Source organism: Saccostrea cucullata, unplaced genomic scaffold (genome assembly GCF_032062105.1).
Source record: "Saccostrea cucullata isolate Sc308-1 unplaced genomic scaffold, CSIRO_AGI_Scuc_v1 ctg6140, whole genome shotgun sequence".
Lineage (NCBI taxonomy): Eukaryota > Metazoa > Mollusca > Bivalvia > Ostreida > Ostreidae > Saccostrea > Saccostrea cuccullata.
Window position 1 is genome coordinate 171,386 of NW_026922675.1, and position 15,156 is coordinate 186,541.

Genomic DNA, 15,156 nt, shown 5'->3' on the forward strand with positions numbered 1-15,156 from the left:
CTTCTCCACGCGGGCGACTCTTGTAACTGGTTATTAACAAAATTATTATGCTACTCTTATTTTTACACAAATATTCTGAAGTTGAGATTTAAAAAAAATGACAACATCAATAAGGTGTTGAATTTCTAGTTTGTAGTTAATGTGCTCCTTTCGAAGTTGACCTTCTTTTTTTCCAATTCCTATAATGCATATTAAATTCAAAAACGTCGTCATGAGAAGTCCAAATCATTTGCTTTGGTCTTCAACTCGACATTTATTCGACATTTATTAAATGGATTATCAATTACCAAATGAATAAATGTTCATCCATTTGCAGATTCGGTAAATATGAGAAAACTTGAAAGTAAAGCCATCACAGAGTCTGTCTAACTTGTTTCATATTTGAATGTTTTACAAACTTGAGACAACATAAGTCAACTTACAACGAAATAAATGAGAAGGTTTTAAAATTTCTATCGTCAATTTTTCATATTAATGTACAACGTATAGATATCCCAATATTATCTGCATTTATCTCTATCTTATTCGGTGCTTAAGAACATGATCAAAGTACAATACGTTTTAAATCCAGAACGGCTTTTGGCAGATAAGTTGATGATACACAGATTTCAACAACCTCGTTTAAAGACACCGTTTATTAACAAGCTTAGAAGCATGTCATTTTGTAAATTTGGCTGACCTGTTTAAACCAATTGTTCGGTCTTCCTATTATTGCAGATTTTGACCATTGAATGTACCGTCTACCTGATAGTGGCGGTAGTGACCGGTCGGCAGGGGATTTTTTCTTCTCAAAGGTTATCTAAACCCATCTGAAATTTCCAGGGGTCCGTTTTTTACGTCCTCTCAAGTATTCTGTGTTGTGGAAATATTAATCATGCTTTGTCATCTTCAGTCTTTTCATTTCCTTTACCGTACAGGTCAATTTCAAAAAAGCGTATGTTTGTCCACGTAGACAATATCAATGTTGATATGTGATGGTATTAGTTGGATTGAATATAACCGTTTTGTATAAGAGGAAAGGTCAGATCAAAGTCATAAGTATTCCTCTGGACATAAGGAGTAAAATAAAAAAAATACTGCTGCCAATCATAAAATGCCTAGCCTACCTTTTTTTTCAAAAGATTCTGCTTTTTCTTTTCGGATAAAAAGATTTAAGTACATAGGATCTATAAAATGATATACATTGTAACCAAATTGACGGAAATAATTTGATAAAAATGGATTTTTGCAATTTTTTAGGATATATATTGATTATTTTTATATGTTTCCTGTATTATTTTGTTGCTGTGGTTTTTTCACATATAAAAAGGTAATCATATAAGGATAAAAATGATTTTTAAAAAAACAAAAGTTTCCATCGTTAACTAAGAGAGAAAACACACTTTTTACGTATTTTTGGCCGAAATCTGTTCTTGGTTCGGAAGTTTTTAAAAACGTGAATAATTTTAGTTTATTCGGAAAATCATATTTATTTGATATATTTTAAAACTTTAGTCCGTTTTTATTAATTTAAGTTACTTTCGAACTTTTTTCAAGTTGTTGATTGCGTAACAGTTATAATTAAATTCGCTGTTCTATAGTAATTTAGAGAAGCAGGAAAGAAGATATATATACTGATATACCACAAAAATATGGCCCTTGTTAGATTTCAAACTCGTGATCAACTTACCATTTTTATTTAGAATTGGACTGTTGTGATAAGGAAATACAAATATGATCTTTTAGAATCTTCTTATCTAAATATAGACAAGTAAGCAAATACACGTTAAATATTTCATATACATGTAGTAAGAAAACAGGCAAGAATCCCTCCTTAAATTTGCTTATCATCGACTTAGGAAAATAAAGTAGATTTAGTTATCTTTTTATGTCATAGTTTAACCTTACAATAAATTTGTCATCACATATATTCTGCGTGTAAAATTCTCGAACTGGATTTTAAACAACATACAATCAGTCGACCAATCATTTGTATTATATATTAAAATAAATATTACGATAAGTCATTTTAAACGCTCTAACGGCAACGCCTGGGCGAAGAGAAATTCGACCGTACTTTGGATCAACAATGCATCGCTTGTTAAAGCGCCGTTCTCTAGAGATAGTAAAAATAAAATTTCAACATAAAATAAAATCGCCTTTATTTATTAGATATATTGTAGATAAATTATAGATAAAACGTTCTTCATTAAATTCAGCATTTTTTAGCCTTCGATTTGGTAATGTAACTTACACACGACGCCATGTGTCGTCAGAGTCTATACGTAGCAAACATCACGTGTGTTTTAACAAGTCCGACCTAAAATAATTGAATCTGGATATCTGCGCTCGCCCTAATTGTCGCACCGTCATCATATTATGAATATCCTTTGTATCTTTTGTAGGACAAAAATTGCAATGACCAAAATGAAACATTTCGTGAAATATTGTTGCATTAATATGGTCATTTTCTTATATTATATAATATGTAACTGCCATGTTTAAATGAACCTCTCACTGATCATCACAAATTTATATTTTCTGCTCGGTTATAGGGTATTTATGGATACAGTCCAGAGTTCAGTTGACCAGCCCTAAAATTCGGCATGTCATGCAGTTGAGATAATCCTACATTTGATTTTAACGGGCTTGTGCAATGACGTAAAATACAGACTACTTTGATAACAGTCAGGGATGTTATTATTGAACAATAAGATAAATTAATTAGTATTTCATCCTATATCAGAGAAAATATAGATGATCTACGTGTCAGAACTATGAACAAAACAAAAATTGCCCCTGATAACATCATAATTTTACGAGTACTAGTAAATACTTATCTTAAAACAAAATATACAGAAGTATAGTGAGAAAAACTGAACAATTAAACAAAAATGTCGACAACAAACGCAATTACATGTACGATATTTTTTCTATAATTAACAATTCATTATATGATAAAGGGACCTCAAAATTTCGAAATGAAATATAATTTTGATCGTTACCCACTGGAGTTCACAATCAATGACTTACATGACTGTGCTCAGGCAGTATTTTACACAGTTTACGAGTAGTGACATCCAAGACCGTTCTCAGAAAGAGACATCAAAGAGAGTTCTCAGGTTGTGACATCCAAAGGAGTTCACAAGTATTGACTTACATGAAAGTTTACAGGTAGTGACTAAAACGGGAGTTCACAGGCAATGACTTTCGCGAGAGTTTATGTTCCACGAAAGTTCACAAGCAGTGACTTACACTGGACTTTACAGCTGGTGACAACTAAAGGACTTCATGGGTAGTGACCTACACAGGAGTTCACAAGCATAGTAGTTATTTAGACGGCAGTTCACAGGTTGTGACTCCAATGGGAGTTTACAGGTAATGATAAACTCGGGAATTAAAACATAGTGATTTCCTCAGGTATTGACTATCACCGGAGGTAATACATGTAGGTAGTGACTAAAAGGGGAGTTCACAGATTGTAACTTACAAGGGAGTTCACAGGTTAGCGACTAACATGGGAGTTCATAGGTAGTACTTAAGAACTCGTTTTGTTGAGTTACTAGTACATGTATATCCTTACATAAAATTGACTTCTCAAAAGGAAGTGCAATTAACTGCTCGTACAATTGAAGACAATCTTCAATAAAACTTGGTATGCAGAAAGAGAAATTATTTGGTTAGGTATTACTTGGACTTCTTATACGTACACGCTACACCTAGATACATTTTCTGCTTACTGGGTTTTTATTCAGGTATACATGTAATATGTACGAGGGTTGTTCAATAAATAATGTCCTCCGTGCTTGCTAAGAAACAAAAATAAAGCTTTGCAATGATTTAGTCATAATGATTTAACGTTAATATTCTCTTTTAATTAAAACACATGTCCATAACATTTTTATCCAATTTCTGATTGTTTTAGAACAGATTTTTGAGTATGGTCCTTCGTATACTGCAATATGACAAGTCCTATGATTTCCTGGGTTTCTTTCTTCTTTTTAAAGGTTCTTTTTTCAAGTTTGGAAAATAAAAAAGTCAAAGGGTGAAATATCTGGCGAATATTGTTGGTGTGACAAAATATTAACAATCTGTTTATCCCAAAACTCCTTTACTCTTTAATGCATGTGGGTTTGGACGCTGTCATGACGAAATTTAATGTAGTAGATTTCTGATTCTGGTTCCATCCTCTCATAGACCTTCGATTTTTTTGTCATAAATTGTTTTCTAGAATTATCCAGAAATTGAATTGCCTCACCGAATAAGAATTTGAACAATAAAACCACTTATATTTAAGAAAATGGCATATAAATCTGTCTTTTGCAATTCTTTGCTCTGTTTGCAGAATTTATGCAAAATCTTATGCGTGAAAAGAAGAAAACACTTGCAGTGGCCTTTAACTCGACTTTCAGATATATCGACGACGTATTTTCAATTAACAATGGTAATTTCCATTCCTACGTCGATACGATATATCACTGAGAGCTTGAGATAAAAGATACCACAGAGTCGGACACATGTTTCATACTTGGATGTTCTACTTGAAAAAGACGTTAATGGTAACCTAACAACCAAGCTGTATGATAAATGTTACGACTTTAACTTTTCTATCGTTAACATTTCCTTACTTATGCAGCAATATACCTTCCTCACCTGCATACGGGGTGTTTATATCTCAGTTGATTCGATACTCAAGATCATGCTCTACATGTACGTATGAACAATTTCTAAAACGAGGTAAATTATTGACAAGCAAGTTGATGAAACAAGAATATCAGCAGTCTCGTTTAAAGTCATCATTTCGTAAGTTCTATGGTCGATACAATGACCTTGTCAGCAAATACAATTTATCATTGAGTCAAATGCTGACTAACGTTTTTCATTCGAATTGTTAGTCCATTATTTATACACTGAATTGGCGACGGATTTTTCCGTTATTTCATGATCATGACAAGGAGCACACGGCGGATGTATCCGGTAAGCAGGGGATGCTAACTCCTCCATGACACCTGATCCCACCTCTGATGTTTGGAGATCCGTGTTTGCTCTGCTCCTATTTTGTATTGTTCTATGGACTTTGATATTGAATACTGTTCGTTATCTCCATATCCTTCTTCTCAAACCTTGGTTGTTTTTGTCAAGTGCAACTTATTGAAAATTTGTTTTGAGGGCCTAAAGTAATGGATTCAAGTTTCATTATCTGTTTGATTTTCAGACAAGCGTTGTAACTACAATTTTGGATTTTTTGAAATAATTGTTTACAAATCCCTACACACTTTCGTTTTCACTCATTTTTCAAAGCAATGATGCCTATCAATTTTGCTGTGTCTCCTTAAGTCAATCAAACATTGTAATTGATAATTTGTTGAATTTTGGCATATAGTACATAGGTTATAGCAAGTCCTTGTCGTCCAGGACGGTACCCATTTTTGATGCCCATTATATAATATTTTTTCATTGAAATCCACCTGCTCATGTGTCTATAAAACAGAAACCGGTTGCTGTAAATTTCACATATTTCATTGAATATTTCTTTGACATTCTTAAAGTTTTACAGCAGTTGAATGAAGCGATTAATTTCACTATAGTTTTCTGATTCTTTACCATCCATTTTTAATGCAGTACTGTCTCGAATAGCCATTGTTTTCCAGCTTTTCACAATGTAGTGAGTTCTTCTGATTTTGTATGGCTAGGTCTTATATGTATTTAGCCTCAGCACCCACATGACCATCCATATTGTAGCTTCTCACCACTCGTCTTTTATTGGTCTCTGTCAAGAAAATATATCAAACATCCCTCACCTCTTACGCACTGAAAATATCATACATTTAACTAACCCTAAAATAAATTTACACACAGAAAAAAGAACAAACAAAAGAACATACTTACAAAACTGAAAACTGACCAACAAAACAAAAACGCATACCGGCTAGTGAGAAAAATATGCCAGTCTAAACAAATCTTCCTTATTCCGATGTTTAACAGTTTAACAGTCCTCATAACTGTAACATTGTGTAATATTCGCCACAACCTAAGAACATATATGACAAGCAGAAACGTGGCATCCGGCTGGTGTTGTTACCGCTCACTAATCTGACCACTCTGGCCTACATGTAACCGGTCATTTTTATACTCACGATAAAAATAGCTTCCACATCCGTCTACGGTTACCAACTACGGTCAAAATCAAATCAACAAAAAAGTACCAAAACTAAACACCCACGCATACACACAAAAACTAAACAATTGAATCAACTTTATTACAATCATGTACACATAATGAAATAATGTAATGAAAAGTGGAAACATAAACTGTAATCAATTCATTAAAGATTAAATCATGAGAGAATGTCAAGCTTTATGTCATAAGATTTCTATATTGTGTGTCAAAGAGCTCAGGACATTATTTATTGAAAATCCCTCGTAATTGCGTTTTAAAAATTGATAGGAGTTCTGATCTAGGGCTTTTAGTCTGAAAGAATAAAATCAGGTATATAGTGAATTGATCATAAGCAAATTATTTCTTAGTTATTGGAGTTTCCTCAGTATTGAAGTTCCGATTAATCGATTAAATCAATTATCTAATCGAAATGGCCCCCGATTATAGATAATCCATTTTAATTTTTACAATCAATTATAATCAAAATATTAGTTTAAAGCAAATTATTTTTATGAATTCTTAATTCATTCTTTTATCAATGTAATTAAGTTCTAGGTACAAATTTAAAAATGAGTCAAATGTTACAAAATACATTAAAAAATGCATTTTAGAAATCACACCTGAGTTTTTACCCATTTATTTTTATTCAAAAATGAAAAATAATGCTTGAAATCTATCGATTATTAATCGATTTTAGTGCATCCAATTATTTTGATAATCGATTTTGAAAAAAATCCGATTTCCCAGGGATACTGTGTCCAAATGTTTTTTGGATTAATTTTCTTTTATTATCATTATAACTACAGATTAGTAAGTTACAGTTTCATCAGAGATTATGACTTAGAATAAATTAATATAATGTAACATTGAATGTTGTCACGGTCGGTCTCCAAGAGCTCTTTTCTATTATTCTTAGACTATAGAAAAAGAAAAACGAAAATAAAAGATAGTCAGAAAATGTCATATTTTCAGTATTGCAAATCATTTGACATAAATAGTGTGATTCCCGTTCCTCAGTAGATATAATAAACTACAAAGAAAAACAAAGACATTGAACTTTATCCAATATATTATACAATTTTATAAACATATAGGTACAATTAATGTGAAAAATATGTCATGGCTTTACTCGCAGATAAAATATAAGAAAAAGGATTTGTTCAGTTCGATATATACTGTGTCGTACACGCCCCGATGAAAATTTAAATAATGACGACAATACTTGATATCGCGATTACTCAACTTGCGGGAAACTCTTTCGCGATGAGGTACAAAACGTCTGTTGGATGGGGACAAATGTTCTATTGAATACAATGCAAGATCTGTCATTGTAGAGTTTTTAAGGACAGATAAGTAAAAAATCATGGTGGAATACCTTGCTTAAAAATCGCTGAGTCATCTTAATTAATTTTTGAGACGAGCTAATCCCAAAATGTTACGTTTTTAGCGATATTTTTAACGAAGCGGTCTCTTCTCATAAAATTTTCATTGCAAATCCTCTTATTATAGAGCTGATAAAAGATTATAAACTTTCCTTATTTGACAGTCTACTATTTGGAGCCCAATTCTTGGCAATACATTGCAATTTCGGCATTAAATTGTTCGAATCATTTGATTGTTACTACTGTAAACAATGTCATGTGTTCCCAAAATCTAGAGCTTTCTCGAATCCCCCGCAAAAGAGCGGTAGTAAGTTAGATAACTGCGAGGTACTCGCGATATTACGTATTCCACCGACAGATCCAGCAATAACCCTATTTTTTTCGACAGAAGAAATGAAGACACACTGCTATTATTAGATTTTGGGTAATCTACAAAAAAATCTTTTTTAGATTAAGGTCTAAAATTTGAATTACTATCTATCAAAGATTCAAATACCTGGAATCATACATTAATGCAACTCGCATGCATGCATATATATATGTATGCGAGTTGCATTAATGCTTGAAAAAATATGACAATGATTTGTTGACATTGAAAGGAGAATGGAAATATGGTTAAATATTTACCTTAGCTGTGTTTTTCTTATAAACCAACTGATTTATTGATTTGAATGTCATTTTCATGCACACTCACGCGTAGAAATATACAGAGAGAAACTCGCATTAATTATGTTCCCCAAACGAAGTTCGGGAACATATTGTTTTTACTCTGTTTCCTATTATTATTATGTCGCCCCGAACGAAGTCGGGCGACATATTGCGATTGTACGCATGCTTTTGTTGTCCAGGCTGTTTTTCCGAGATGGCTAGGGCAATATTCCTGAAACTTTCCTCAAAGGACGACCACTGGTTGTAGTTGTATTGTGTGGTCATTCAGTTTCAAAATGGCTACCGTTACCATAGAAACCTGCAAATTGCGACGAAATTTGTCCGAGAGTGTTCTCTCTGATCCCTTATAAACATTCGTCATGAAACTTTTTTTTTATTTTAATGATTAGTATCTATAACTGTGCGATTCGCATTTAAAATTTTCAAATAATCGATTATTGCCATGGAAACCAAGGGAAAGTGAAAATTCTTTAGTTTGATTTTAAAATCAAAGTACCGAAAGTACTGAAAGGACTTATACGATTTGATGGTTGTCAAAGATTAGCTAATATATTTATTTTCTTTTTTCCTTCTTCTTCTTCTTCTTCTTCTTCTTCTTCTTCCTGGGTACTTTTTTGTCCGGGAGTGATCTTGTAAACTGTTCATCCGATGTAGGTAAAACCTTTTTAGAGTCAGTAGACATGTTATGTAGATTTGCAGAATCAAGGTCATTTTGCGCGCACATGCTTGCAAGAGCGCGCACGTGCAACACGTGAAATGACCAATATGATAGATATTGCAGTAACTTTTCTATTTTGTGATGAAATGCTTTGAAACTCATAATGTGAGGATATATTAGTAGTATAGACATGAAAACATGAACAAAATGGCAAGATCTTACGCGCATGCTCATGCACTTCGCTCTGATTGGCTGAAACTAAAGTGTCAATAACTTTCTTGTTTTTTGACAAAATCCTTTGAAATTTCGCACATAGTCATACACTATGAAGGTCTACAGCATGATATATAAGAATTATCATGAAAGCATGCAGATGCACGTGTGCTGCAATCTGATTGGCTGAAACTTTAAATGCCTATAACTTTCTGTGTTTTCATCAAAACGGGATGAAATTTAGAATATGAATAGGTATAATAGATTTCTATTTTATGCTACTATCAAATTTGAATGCAAAAAAATGCATGCATGCACGTGCGTGCGCGAAATACGCAAAATGACCAATATATTTGAAAAAAAGTAATATTTATATTTTTATGGTTTTTTTATTGATTCTCAAGATAAAAAGATATGTTAATGATCAAGACAACATGCCTTGTTCATCTTGCATATGAATGCACGTGCATGCGTGTGCAATGCGTTAAATGACATATATTTGATATCATTGTAGCTTTAATAAAAAAAATGAAATCCTTTAATACTGAGCATATTTTAAAAAAAAGTCTTACATGAATTAGGCACAAAAAGGGAGTTGGGGAGCGTTTGGGGAACATGTGTAACGGTCCCCATTACAATTAACACTAGACTAGTTAAAATTTATGTTACAATGACACTACAGAACCGCTAATGTAAATGTATTGCAGTAGAAAATTTAAGCAACGAGTATATAGTATTTAGTATATGTTCGGTCCTTTTAAATATTTGTCAATATACTGAATGTTGTAAGTTTAATGTAAACCATTTGTTGTGTAAATCACATAGCGTGCTTCATGAAATATGCCTACATGATACCTCTGTTAGATTTACAGTCACGCAAATTAAAAACATGAAGTAGATATGTTTTTTTCTATTAAAAAGACATTGATTATTAAATTCTAAGGAGTTTTTTTTAATTATCACAGTAATAATGTACATCGGACCCCTAGGAACTACAGAGATGGGTTCGGGTGCCTAGGAGGAATAAGCACACCCTGTCAATCGGTTCATCCCGTCAGAGGCAACATGTATTGGTCACGTATAAGGGCAATTATGTAGTCTAATTCAAATTAAAATATAAAAAAGCTTAATTTGTACAAACCAAGTCAGTCAACATACGTTCCAAAGACAGGTTATATTCGCAAACATTAACTGTTCGTTATTTAAGATGTTTTCAAGAGTAACTTAATTTATTAAGATTTTGTCAATTACATATTATATATTTTAATATATATTAATATTTTACAGTTTTCCTTTTGCTTTTTTCTCCTTACTGTGGTTTCAACAATATTTGTTGGGCACAATTTTTTTTTAGGATTTCGTTGTTTAACAGATCCACGAAATTAAATATTTATTTAGTAAGAAATATGTTATTCATTTATATATGCAATGCTTTTGTCAACGAAATAAGGTACCCTCGAAAACGACTGTTTTTCAAACTAATGAAAGTTGATGCCAACGAAAATTGATGAAACCACAGTAATTTATTTCCAGATTGAATATTGCAATTACCAATTATGCATCCATGTACATGGTGGCACACTTCTGTACAATTTGTAGGACACTTTTCAATGCAAAACTGTCCATACCTGCCTTTAGGGCACTTTATTGAACAATTCAGATCGATCCAACCATTTGGACATGCTAAAAGAATAATAGTTTTTACTCTCCTATTATTTTAGTTAAAAAGTCAATTGACTTTAATTCCATCTCATGAAGTAATTTTTAAAAAAATGTTTTAATTACTTGTAGTTGAGAGAGAGAGAGAGAGCGTATATGCATGTACTTACGAACACATGTATCGTTTATCGATCTATAGTTTACACAGCACTTAACCTTACTGTCGTCACTGAAAAACAGATTTGCAACAACTTAGCGAGTGTAAATCATTTTGAAAAAGAAATATATGTATAGAACAACGCTGAAAAAAATATTTGGTTTTCCTGAAAGTATCAGATTATATCAGTAATGTTGCCGGGGAATAGTTCCTGAAATATCTTGAAACAGTGCTTATAACTATTAATATTTCCTCTAAAAAGAAAATCTTACCCCTCACCACAGACGCCTTGGCTTGTTGCGGTGTAGAAAAAATGCAATAAGCAACTTAGAACGATGATAAACATGGCTGCTCTATCAACTAAAACAAGCCAATTCACGTTTTAGGAAATATTTTTTATCACTTCCGTTTGGTACAAGGAATTTTAACAAAAACGCATTTCATAGCAAAGGACCGGGCTGCTCTATACGTATAAGTTTAAGTGTTGGTATATGGGGATTGAGGTGGGAGAAGTTATTCAGAATCAAAGGTTTTCTAAACATTAAAAAGATTGTTAATTAGAATGTTCTTTCCGTTTAAAAATTACGAGATACACAATATATTTACTTCCATAAATTGAATCAGTAAAAATATACATTGTATATGTTTTTCATATTTAATATATAAAGTTGCTTATCATTTATTATCGAAAAAACGACAGGTCCCTTTTTTAGAACATCGAATTTTACTTTTCGCATAAAAACGTACTTTACACAGTTCATTTCCATATTCTTAAACTGAAAAACATTTTTGAAAATAGATGATGCATGTGTCTGGTTTCAGTTTATATTTTATGCAGCCAACATTTACTTCAGGAACTGATAAAGTTTAAAAGGGTATCGTTTTTGTTCGATTTTCATCTGACTATAAGTTTTCAAAATATTCTCGGCTATCGTCTCCATCATTTAGACGCATGCCTTTTTCACACATATCGAAGTGGTTTGTTGATCAAGTCTCATTTCCATTGATTACTTTATTTATTTCCCTGGCGACGATTGATGGTTACATCAATGTTTTTTTAACTAAAGTGCTGCAACTATTGGTGAAAACCCTACATCATAATCGTAGGATTTATGAGTTTAAAACATAAAGAATAGTGGTAAAGAGCCATTTACATTCTTTGAAGTTGTGCTTGGATATCTTTCGTATACTTTGAATGAAAATATGACATTTTTGGGGTTTAAAATAGAATGCTTCATTTACACTTGTCCTTTAAAAAAAGCCTCTTCATAATTAGATATTGGATAATGATTTGTCATTTCCTTTATGCAAAAAATAACCTTATTGGTTTTAGTGAACAATTTGAAAGATGGGCACATCATTGAGTTTAAGGTTTAAACATTGATTTAAGGATAATCTATGTAAAATTTCCTTTTCTAAGTTAAAGGCCATATATTTTTGGTTTTCCTTTAATACATAATTATATACATATGTATTAAGGAAGTAAATGATGACCTCTTATCTAAAAAATGTCATCGTATTGTATAATGGATCTGTACTTACACATGTATTAGTCTACTAGCAAAATATTTTTTTTAAAAACTTTCATGCAGAAACAAGTTGCTAAACAAAAAAACGATATATAAAGTATGAAATCCTGGTATCTACCGTTTAAAAGTTATGGCAAATGTAAAAATTTGGAATTTTTGTGTAAAAGTCGGTCAAACCCCAAGGTCAAAAGGTCAAATTTCGTGGTACCCAAAGAAAGATCTTGTCACAAGGAAAACACATGTGAAATGGGAAAGTCATAGCTCCGCTAAATCAAAAGTTATGGGCAAGGTAATTTTTTTTTGCGGACAAACAGACAAACTGCTAGGCAGACATATACTAGTAGACAGATTGACAGACGGACGGACACGACAAAAACTACATACCCCCGAATGAATATTCGATTACGGGGGCATAAAAAATATTTGGTTTTCCTAAAAGTATCAGATTATATCAGTGATGTTGCCAGAAAATTTACCTAAATACTTATTTATGTGCATTATAAATACTGTTTCCTCCAAAATAAAAACTTATCCCTTATCACAGTAGCCTTCTCTTGTTGCAGTGCAGAAAAAAAGGCAATAAGCAACTTATGTATATGATAAACATGGCTGCTCTATCAATTAAAACAAGCCAATTTAAGTGTAAGGAAATAATTTTATCACTTCAGTTTGATACAAGGAATTTTAACAAAAACCCATTTCATGGAAGAATTATTGAACTAAAGTGCTGCAACCTTTGGTGAACACCCTACATCATATTCGTGGGATTTATGAATTTAAAAGAATAGTGATTAAAAACCATTCACATTCTCTGCAGTTGTGCATGGATATCTTTCGTACACTTTGAATGAATGGCTGAAATATTGGGGGATTCTAAACAGAATGCTTCATTTATACTTGTCTCTTGATAAAACCTCTTCATAATTTAGATAGTGAATGATGCATTACCATTTCCTAAAAGGAAAAAAAACTTTAATGTTTTTGATTATCAATTTGGAAATCGGGAAAAACAATGAGAGTCATATTTACTCATTGATTAAAGGATAATCTATTTAATAACTTCCCTTTCTAAGTTAGAGGCCATATATTTTGAGGTTTTTTTCCTTTGATACGTATATACATATATATTAAGGAAACAAATGATGACCTTTTATCGAAACAAATATAACCATTGCATTGAATAACGTGTCTATAATTATACTTAAACAAAATATTTTTAAAAAAGCATACTTTCCTGTAAGAACAAAGTTTCTTAACCCTAGAACACGAAACATAATATACTGAAACGCAAAAGAAACGCAACAAGCAGTAATCTACAAATGTTTGAATTTTTTATCAAATGATATTCAAAAAAGAAAACAGTAAGGCTAAATTCACTTTTCAGAAGATCGGAGATTTGATAAAGATATTAAATGTTTATCTTTTTACTTTACTAAGTAACATATGACTGTTAAAATACCACCTCCCAGCCATTCAATTACAACGTGCAAGACTGCCCTAAACAACGACTGCAGCTTAATTTTTACGATACAATAGGTTAATCAGTATCAAGATCTGAGCGAAGGAATTATTCTTTGCCATTTTTAAATGCCTGTTTTTCAGATGATTATGTCGAATTTTCTCTAACTTGGCGCATTGTAGTAACCCTTGGACTTCCAGTCCAAGGACTATCATTTATGCATATGATACGTAAGACCCCGTTGAGGTGTTATGTAGTGCATTTTTGCATCATCAACTCTCCATCACCTTTACTTTGAGATTTTCCAGATAGAGCAATGGAAATGCGTACTTAAGCCATTTTCAAGAAGCCTTAGCATCGTTACGTAAAACGAAAGGAGATTTTATTTTTGAAATATTGCTACATTACTTAAGATGAACAGTACAAACCCTTAAAATTCCATATTTCCAAATGTTTCGTTAAGAATGCAATTTTCGATTTCTGTTAAGCAGACTCAAACTTGACTTCCGGTTTTGGTATGAAAATCATTCAACCATTAATTAAAATTACCGATATTTACCAAATTGAAGATATCCATAATTTTAAGTTACAAAATTCTTTACATAATTATTTCCCCTAATGTAAGGTGTTGAGTTTCTTTTGCATTTCAGTATATTATTTGTATACTAGATTGAAATCAGTAAAACGTTGAAGTATTCAAGAATTTTAACCCTACAAAATGTATGGCTCGAAAGTATCTCTCAGAGTAGCAACTTACATGTAGCGTAGCTGTATCAATATGAATTACCAAAACCATACCGTATCTTATGCAAATGATCTCATGTATGATACATGAAATTACTTGCATAAGATAATTTTTTTTTACAGCTTACAATAATTACTCCAAATCCACATTGTTTGAAATATTTGTTAATTGATATGATTATCGGGCGGGTTTCTTTGCTCAGACTCTTTAACTACAGAAAACAAGCTTATGATAATGCTTATTGATGTTGCGAAGCGCAGGCTCTTTAAGCTGACACGTGTATCAGAATAAAATTCTGACTCATTCGTCGGTTCCTTAACCTTAATCTCTGAGAGAAAGGAGTAGATTCTTTTAACTTTCAATTGGTAACATTCTTAATCATAAAAAAATTGTCATTTATTTCCCTTGTCATGTATTTCACAATATTGCAAGGTGAAATCTACACCCTGTCATTCATGCAGATATTTTCAATCTTTTCAATTACAAACAAACCCAACAGTGCCTTCCTGCTTAACACGCATCTAAAAAAATCTAAAACAAAAAGTA